At 43.3% G+C, this 9284-nt stretch overlaps 1 non-coding gene and 1 pseudogene across 1 annotated transcript; both read right to left on the bottom strand.

The window, feature by feature from the left end:
- Positions 1-4516: 4516 nt before the first annotated feature.
- Positions 4517-4653, bottom strand: LOC115070384. Its single transcript, XR_003849551.1, has one exon. It is a non-coding gene; the product is annotated as a small nucleolar RNA SNORA2/SNORA34 family (small nucleolar RNA).
- Positions 4654-4993: 340 nt separating this feature from the next.
- LOC103734274 lies at positions 4994-6194 on the bottom strand (annotated as a pseudogene).
- Between the last annotated feature and the right edge of the window lie 3090 nt (positions 6195-9284).

Raw genomic sequence — 9284 nt, 5'->3', positions numbered from 1 at the left:
TTTCATTCTTCTGAGCACATTTCCAGGAGCAGAATAGCAGAATAATATGGTAGTTGTATTTTAAATTTTTTTGAGGAACTTGCCTGATTTGCATAGATAATAGACCCCAGAGCTTTTCCATACTTGAAATAAATTGTCCTTTATATGGCAGTGGGAATTAAATAACCCGAATTTAAAGAATAGCTCTTTCTTTGTCACAAACGCTGCTTTTATTTAATTAAAAGATATTGTTAATTAGTAGATAACACAAAGGGAGATTAGCGCAGTCAATTTATTCCCCGTGTCATCAGAAATGATGTTTTTAAACTCCATGCTCTGCTGTTTATCTTTGTTCGACTTCAAATCCTCTCATCTGTCTTTCAAGTCTCATAGGAGCGGTGCCATCACATTCAGAGCTCAGAAATGTTCTTCTGAATCCTGCATCCACTGGGCTCTTCAAGGGGCAGGGTAGGCCTTCCGGCATGGAGGTGCCTTTTCCTGTATCACCTCATTTTACCTCTAAGAGCTTCTGAGTTGGAGGCACGCTGACCTTCTCACGAGTTGGAAATGGAGGTTCTGTGACATTAACTGTTTTCCCCAAGATCTTGTATCAGGCAGCTGGCTGAGTTCAGCATTAAAGTGTTAACTTCAGGGCATGTGAAGTTTCAGCTTTCCTGGACCAGTTCATTTTCTTGCTGGAGTTACATGAAGATGTAACCCACCGTGTTGGAGATGATGGCTGCTTTCTAAAAGATCCAGGTGAAGTGCTAGGCAGGCTTCCCTGACAAAGTCATATGGCCCTGAGCTCACTTAGGCAGATTCACTTTGGAGGGTTCCCCCTTTGCTGGCAGTAATGGACCTTTCAGGACAAGGTCCTCCCCAGAAGCCCCCCACGAATCCCGGACAAGCCCCCAAAATGTTAGGGTCTGTGACTCAGGGGGTCTCTTCTGGAGAACAAATGCACGAGTATGGAGATGCAAAAATCAAGCAGAGTTTTATTAAACCAGCTAGCTGGGGCCGACCGTCCTTCCAAGACACACAGGTCTGGTTAGAGCGATCGACCCTGAGGCAATTTCAGGTAAAGATTATATAGGCTCCCACAACCATTACACAAAAGCCCGTGTTTATACAGCCAATAGTTTTAAAGTAAGCATTTCACAAACCAATAACAAAAAATGTTACAACCCCCTTCAGGTGTCTCAATCGGGGAAGGGTGGGTGGTATGTGCCTGGCACGACTCTTTCCTGTTATCTTGTGTAAGCGGACATGCCTACAGACATGACTCAGACCAGACAGGTCAGGCTCCGGGGGCTGCAGCACTTGCCCCTATCTCCGGATGCCTGTGTCTCCAGTTGAGTTAATTGGTTACAAGCAGTAAACTCAGACAAGCAGTAAATTCAAACAAGCAGTAAAATTTCTCTTTCCCTAACAGTCAGCCCATACCGGCCTCTGACCCAAGGTCAGAATTCAGACTCACTGTCTTGATTTTTTTTTTTTTGGTTACTATAACTGAAAATCACAGACCAAGTTATAAAGAAAAGAGGTTTATTTAGCTTATGGCTCTGGAAATCCAAGAACACTGTGCTAAATCTTTTCTGTGTGCTAGTCATGGCATGGTGAAGGGCTCAGATGGTCAGACACAGAAAGCTCACAACCCTGAGTCCCACATGTGGCCTTTAGTGATCCCAAAGGCCCACCTTATGCTTTATGCTTCTGACGGGACACACGTTACCCATAGCATCCACTTGTGTGATTATTTCTGCCTTTCCTCTCTGGACGGAATGCTGCCATTTACTACAAAGTCTCAGGTATTTCTTTACTTAAAGAAATTTCATTTAATTCAAGTAATATTTTTGTAGGATCTATGATATATATATATTTAAAACTCTGAAAAATTCTCTAAATGGAGAATTTTTAGAGGCATGGGCTGCTGTTGGCCATTTCTGTTCAGATAACGTTAGTCGCCATGTTTGTCCTGGACTCTCCTGGTCAATCCTGCTCCATGTGGTCCACATTTCTGGGTAACAGTGTTGGTGGTGATGCCCTTGGGAAGTCTGGTGCAAGTTTGTGCTGATGACTGCCATCCAAGCTAGGCATTTTAGATGGTTTAGAGCTCAGATATCTGTGAGAGTTGGATCAGAAATTATCATCCAATTAGCATCCTTGGGCATTAGGATGGGAGGACAAGGCTATGAACAGGACACAGGTGGAAACATCTTCTCTCTCATTTTTTGTTTGGTCTTTTCATCCTTAATTTCTAGCTATTATGGTTTGGATCTGCATTGTCTTCCAGAGGCCATTGTTTAAGGCTTAGTTTCCCACTGGGTGGTATTGGAAAGTGATGGAACCATTGGGGGGTGGAGGAAGTATGGTGGGTGTGTCATTAGAGCATACATTGGGACCCTATCCCTTCCTCTCCCACACATTGATTCCTTGTGAGTGAGTTTGCTTTATCATGTGCCCCTGCCATGATGCTTTGCCTCACAGCAGACACAGAAATGGAGCCAGCCAACCACAGATTGATACCTTCATATCTGAAGAAATCCTTTGTATTAGTTACTTTTCTGTTGCGGTGATAAAAGACGATGAGCAAGCTGGGCGTGGTGGTGCACACCTTTAGTCCCAGCACTCAGGAGGCAGAGGCAGGCAAATCTCTGTGAGGCTGAGGCCAACCTGGTCCACATAGCGAGTGTCAGGCCAGCTGGGGCTACAGGGAGCCACTATCTCAAAAAGACAAAAAACAAACAAACAAAAATACCCCAAACCAACAAACATAAAAACACTACAACTGCACTTGGGAGGCAGGGGCAGGCAGATCTTTGTGAGTTCAAGGCCAGCCTGGTCTACATAGTGAGTTCCAGGACAGCTGGGGCTACAGGGACACCCTGTCTCAAAAAAGACAAACAAAACAAAACCAAAAACCAAAAACAAACAAACAAAAAAACCCCAAACAAACAAACCAAAACACTACGATCAAAGCCACTTACAGAAGGAAGAGTTTATTTGGCTCATGGTTCTAAAGGGATAAGAGTCCATCAAGGTTGGGAGGTGTGGCAGGAGGCAGGCAGAACAGGAAGCTGATCACTCACATCTTCAGGCATGTATGACAGATCCTGGAAATGGGACATGGCTTACTTTCAAAGCCGCCCCCAGTGATGTGCTTCCTCCAGCATGGTCACACCTCCTGAGGTTCCATGACCTCCACAAACAACTCCATCAACTATGAACCAAATGTTCAAATTCTTAGAGCCTATGGGGGGGCATCTCATTCAAACCACCACGCCTTTCCTCTTTTAGGCTGGTTTTCTCAATTCTCACCACTATGTGAAGTTGACTAACACAATAACTCAGTGACTCCCAAGTGCTCATTTATTGGTGAATACTGATCTGTGATCAACTACCTGGATCTTGTTAAAATTGATGAAAATGTGTTTATAAAATTTGTTTTTAATAAGTTTGGTGATAATCACCATTGAAAGGAAAACAATTGCTTGGGAAAATAAAATCTTGCAATTTTGGATTCATTTCAAGTTTGGGGCATGCCATTTCTGGTTAGTTATACACAACAGGCTAGGCTGCGAGGATTAGATCTACTGAGCTGGACAGCTGTCTCTACTGCAGAGCCCAAGGTCCAGGCAGATGCTGAGAACAAGGCTCCAGACTTTCAGAATTGAGGCTATTACCTTCTGGCACCATTGTTACTGTTTTGGGTTCCATAAATGGCTGAGCGTGTTGTTACAGATTCTGACTGGTGATACTTCATGATGGTGATACTTCATATTTTAGCTTATGTTGATAGGATCCCTTGAATTGTATACTATCCAGCTCACAGGGCAGTTGTCACAAATGCTTGGATCGCTTCTGTCTTTCTCAGAATCAGCCACTTTCCAGCCGTACTTTGCTAGTCTGTTTTTTTTTCTTACTGACACCTTCAAGGACTTCTTTGCCCTGTGAATCAGTTGGGATCCAGTAATGTTTTGTGTTGTTTCTACTAAAGAATACTTTGAGGTTTTGATGACTCACAAGGGAGATATGAATAATAGTGTTAACTATGAGAATTATGTTGTTTGTGTCCTAAATGGTTAGAGAGGAATTATTAGAAGCAAAATAAAGAGTAAAAAGAACCTGGAATTGTTAGTAGTTCCCCTTGGGAAGAACGCTGAACCTCTCTGGGGTTTTAACATACATGAAGAACAATGGCAGTCATGTAAATTGCTTTTAGTTTGGTAAGGACCCAATAAAACAACTGAATACAGTATTTCAAGTTGGGTCCTACACATATTAGAAGCGTATGCTAGTTGCTTGAAACTGGGACGTGACCTCCCAGCACCTTTTCCTGTTGTTGTTGGAGTTACTGGAGTCTTATGGACTGTCCGGGTCTACCTGGAGGATTAACTGTCTTATAGCCCTGCAGGTTCCCACCCAACATCTGGTCATTTTATTTATGGTGACGTCTCCTTTATCCAATATCAGTGTAGACAGTTTCCCTCTTTCTTTTTTAAGTTCATCATTATTATTTTTTCTAAAAAATTTTTAATCACGTTTCTTTCTAATCAATCTACCATTATATTTCCAAATTTCTGAAATGGCCAACAGACCATAGAAAGACATTTCTTTAGGCACCTGCTTGAAACCAATAGCTTTAACAAACTGTAGGCCTTGATTGAGGGCCATCATTATTTTTTGGTGGCGGGGGTGGGGGTGTACAAAAAGCTTATGTTTATAAAAATAAGTTAAAAAAACCAAACTAAACCAAATCCCAACTTTGCATGACAAAAAAGAATACAGGGGCTCATTCCAGTAACAGCTCACAGAAACTTCAAAACAGGTCCAGGGGGACCAGCTTGGGGATGCTGGCACAAAGCCATGCTGCAGACCGCCCTGCGGCAGGGCACTGGTGATAGGGACAGTTCTGCTAGCAGGGAAGGACAGAGGGAGAGCAGCTAACAGATGTCTGTGTGGTGAAGGACTCAGGCCACCTCTCAGGGCTGGTCTGGAAGGGCTGGGTCCAGGGTCACTGCTGGCAGGTGTCGTGGAAGGCCTCCAGGGTTTGGAAGTCCCTCCGTGTCGGGGGAAGGCCATCTTGCAGAAACTTCCTGCAGCCCTGGCATAGGGCCTAGAACAGCTTTATGTAGCTTCTCAACCAGGTTATGAAGGATCTGACCACAACATCTGGCATCTGGGGCAGTTGATAGTGGAGCAGGGCAGGGGTGGCATGGTCTGTAACTTTCTGAAATACTTGCTTGCCGTCTTCTGTGTAGATGTTTTCATTATGCCCCTTCGCTATTGTACCATCAATGAACAGGCTCCTCCTGACCATGATCACTTTCAACACCTTTTCCAAGGTCACCAGAAGCATTGCTGATGTCCCATTGGGTCTGTGTGGGTCTCTCCCTCCCCTCGTGGGCCGTTGGCCACCGACCCACAAGAACAAAGGGAGCAGAGGTGACGAACAGGGTCAGGATGGCCAGTGAGCAGGACAGAAAAGACCTTCCGGGGAGTCAGATTCAGTGATACAGCTCCGTTTATTCAGTGGGGGTCAGGGAAAATATAGTGTGGAGGCGGCAGCCAAAGCTTCAGCTGATAGGTGCTCATAGTATGCTTTATTTACATGTGGTAGGGGGATCCTATCATCCGACTATGGGGCAATGCCTAATTATCATATAGAAAAAACCTGGGGACAGTTTTATTGCTGGTTACTATGCCAAAGGTCATGTTCCAAATAAGGCCAGGCATCCGTGCTTGGAGGCACTTTCCAGATAAGTCACGCAGGAAGCCCCTGCTGAGAAAGGAGTCGACCTTAACAGCAGGGTTCCCCAACAGGTCTGGATAAGTGGATGGACACTTCTGGAACCATCCTGTCAATGCGGCTGATCACATCATCAACATATTGAGGTGGGAGAACCAGAATGGTGGGTTGAGCTTGTGAAGGACACTTGGCAGACATGCCCATCTGATTTGCAGATCAAGGACTGTTGATTCAAAAGGCCAGATACAAGGCCTGCTCAGATGTTCTAGCTCGTTGAGATCCCAGTTAACGGAATGCAGGTTGTCCTGGAAGTGTGCAATGAAAGCCTCGCAGATGTCCAGTGTCTCCTTGTTCCATCCTTCAGGCAGCTGAACACCCTTGTCATGGTAGAGCACAGCACCTGGATGGCACCGATGGCCTGTGAAAAAGCCTCCAGGTTCACCCTGATGCTCAGCACGTCTGCCATTTTGCCCTGCCATGGCCAGCCTCCTCCATTATTTATGTATATGCATATGTATCTTATGTGTCTTATGTATGCCACATGTGTGCAGGTGCCTGTGGAGGCCAGAAGAGGCCATCTGATGTCTTGAAGATGGAGTTACAGGCTGTTGTGAGGTGTCCAGCCTGGGTGTTGGGAACTGAACTTAGGTCCTCTGGAAGAGCACGTGCTTATAACCACTAAGTCAATTCTCCGATCCCATACAGATTTTCTTTTGATTTGTGTTTTAATGGTGTATTATTGTCTACCATGTGCTTTCATTCAGCCTATTAAAAATAGTTGAAGTATTTCTTATAAACAGACAGTTGAGTCATTTTTAAAACTTACCTCCTGATTTCAGTGCTTTGCCTATATAACCCTCTATATTTTTGATTGATGTCCATTTATATTTAATGTAACTTTTGGCTTCTTAGGATTTGTTTCCTATTTTGATGCTGGTTTGTTCTCTTTCTTGACTCCTTTTTCCTATTTTCTTATGGCTTACTTAAGTACCTTCAGTGTTACAATTTTGCCTCACCTATCATTCATTTAGCTTTCTGTATAAGTTTTGAAAATAATTTTATTAGTGGTAGTTTTAGGGCTTGTCCTGTATTCCTAGTAAAAGAGATATGTATGTGAAATTCAGTAAGCATACTTTAGGTCTGTTTCATGTTTTCCTTTCATTTCACTGGACTTTGGATAGAAAAGAGCAGGCATTTAATGGTTATATTCATGTATTTTCTTTTGATGTGATCATCCTAAGGGAGAGGGTTTATTTTGGCCCACAGTTGGAGAGTACAGTCCATCATGGCTGGGAAGGCACAGCGGATTGTGAGGCAGCTGGTCCCATTGTGTCTGCAGCCAGGAAACAGGGATGGGATCTCACGACATTGATAGTGCTCCCTACATTCAGGGTGGGTCTTCCCTCAGTCAGACCTTCTGGAAACACCCTCATAGACACACCCAGAGGTGTTTCTATGGTGCTTTTCAATCCAGTCAAGTTGATTTTGAAGATTAACATTCTCAGTGATAGTCAAAAGTCTCAAGTAATTGTATAAATTATAACTTATATCTGTAATTTAAATATAAATGTGCTTGAGTTATAAAAGGAAACATGCCACGGAGGGGCATGCAATTCCTAACCCTTACTCTGCTTTCTCCATTCTTTTTGGTACTTAGCTCGCATGAAATCATAAAGAAATGATTTCAAGTTTTTATATTTATTATTTTTATTCTTTTTATGTGTCTGTGTGTACTGCGTGCATGTAGGTAAGTGCACCTATGTCGTGCAATGCCTGTGGAAAACAGAAGAGGCTGTCGGATCCCCTGGGACTGGAGTTATAGACAGTTGTTAGCTGCCATGTGGGTGCTGGGATTCAAACCTGGCTCTTCTGCAAAAACAGTGTTCTTAACTGCGGAGCCATCTCTCCAGCCCCGAAATGATTTCAATTTTTAAAATAGGATTTTGGATTCCATTCAGTTTCCATTGTCACGATCCAGGACACTGAAGGCTAAATGACCAAGTTTAAGAGCCACAACAATTCAGGAAACAGTAATTTCCTCTAAATAAAATGTGCTTAGATTCAAGAGCAGGTTTGTTTTATTTCCTTAAAAACTTTATGCCACCTATTCATTAGTAATCTGAGAGTTTAGCTTTGCAGTTCGTACAAATGAAAGCATCTGTTTATATTCTTTGGTATCTTGGCTTTTTAGTCAAGATATTTAGTCAGGCATTATGCTCCTCTTATGGCTGTAAAACTAATTCATCTGGTTTTGAGTACATGCACATCAACAAGGAAAATACATAAAAACCAATGGGAAAAGTGGGAAAAATTGTAACAGATATTGTGAAAAGAATGAAGTTCACCTGATTAAAAATTATACCAAAAAGTATACAACCTTGTTAGTAGTTAGAGGTTCGCGAATCAATAATACCGTCACATACCAAGTAGACTGGGAGCTAATGTAAAACATGCAGTAATAGAGTGTCAGGTGCTGAAGAGGAACAGCAGTAAACATTTCCTCACTTGATTATGAGAACTGTCTTAGAAATATCTCCTAACATAATTCCGGATCAGTGTCTCTCTGTCTGTGTACTCCAGAAACACTGGGGCACAGTGAATCAGGATTCCTTTGTTTTTACATACCAAGAATTGTATTTATATGCCTATGTGTCTGTGTGTGGATATAAGCACGCACATGCCCGTGTCTTCAAGTCGGAGTCCGTACAGCTGGAAATCCAGGTGGTTGTGAGCTGCTTCTGTGGTTGCTGGGACCCAAACTCTGGTTCTCTGTAAAAGCACTAAGTGCTCTTAACTACTGAGCCACCTCTACAGTCCCCAAACCAAGATTCTTTTTTCTTTTTTTGTAATTTTTTTATTGAATTTTTGTGTATTTAATACAAAACATCTTAGTCTTGTTCATACCCCCTTTCCCCTTGGAACCCTCCCATACCGCCCCCCACTGGTATTCATACATTCTGTCGTTTGTCTTAAGGCCTCTTGTGTCAAGTGAGTGTCCCCAGACATCCCTCAGTGCAAGTTCATCCACTGAGGTCTAGTCAGCCTGTCTAGAGTCCCTCCCTTTAAGAAGATCAGCTCTTCCTCGCCCAGCAGTAATCAGCTGCCAATAATCTTTGACTAAGATTGGGGCCTGCTGCCCATTTCCACAGTTCTGTGCTAGGGTTTTGTCTGCCTGAGTTTGCATGGGTCTTGTGCATGCTGACACCATTGCTGTAGGTTTGTATGAGAAGGGTCCCAGGAGCTTATAGGACTCTATTTCCATATGGTCCTGCACCACCTATCCGGCTTTTACAGTCTTTCTGCCCCCTCTTCTGCAATGGTCCCTGAGCCCTGGGTTGGTGGAATTTAATATGTCTTGTCCAGGGTTACACACACTACAGACTCTTACTCTCCATGCTTTGGCCATTTGTGACCTTTTGTGTTCCTGGCCCTCTGTTGCATGAGGAGCTTCATGGATAAGAACTGAGAGATTAGTGTTCTCTTTACCCCTTGTTCTATGTTCCATGACTGTTAGGTGTAGAGGTTACATTGTTTGTACATGTGCCATAGACTCAAA

The sequence above is a fragment of the Nannospalax galili genome, unplaced genomic scaffold (genome assembly GCF_000622305.1).
Source record: "Nannospalax galili isolate Female #2095 unplaced genomic scaffold, S.galili_v1.0 scaffold215, whole genome shotgun sequence".
In the NCBI taxonomy this organism is placed as follows: domain Eukaryota; kingdom Metazoa; phylum Chordata; class Mammalia; order Rodentia; family Spalacidae; genus Nannospalax; species Nannospalax galili.
The sequence above is the reverse complement of the archived record's forward strand: the minus strand, read 5'-3'. Positions and strand labels throughout refer to the sequence as shown.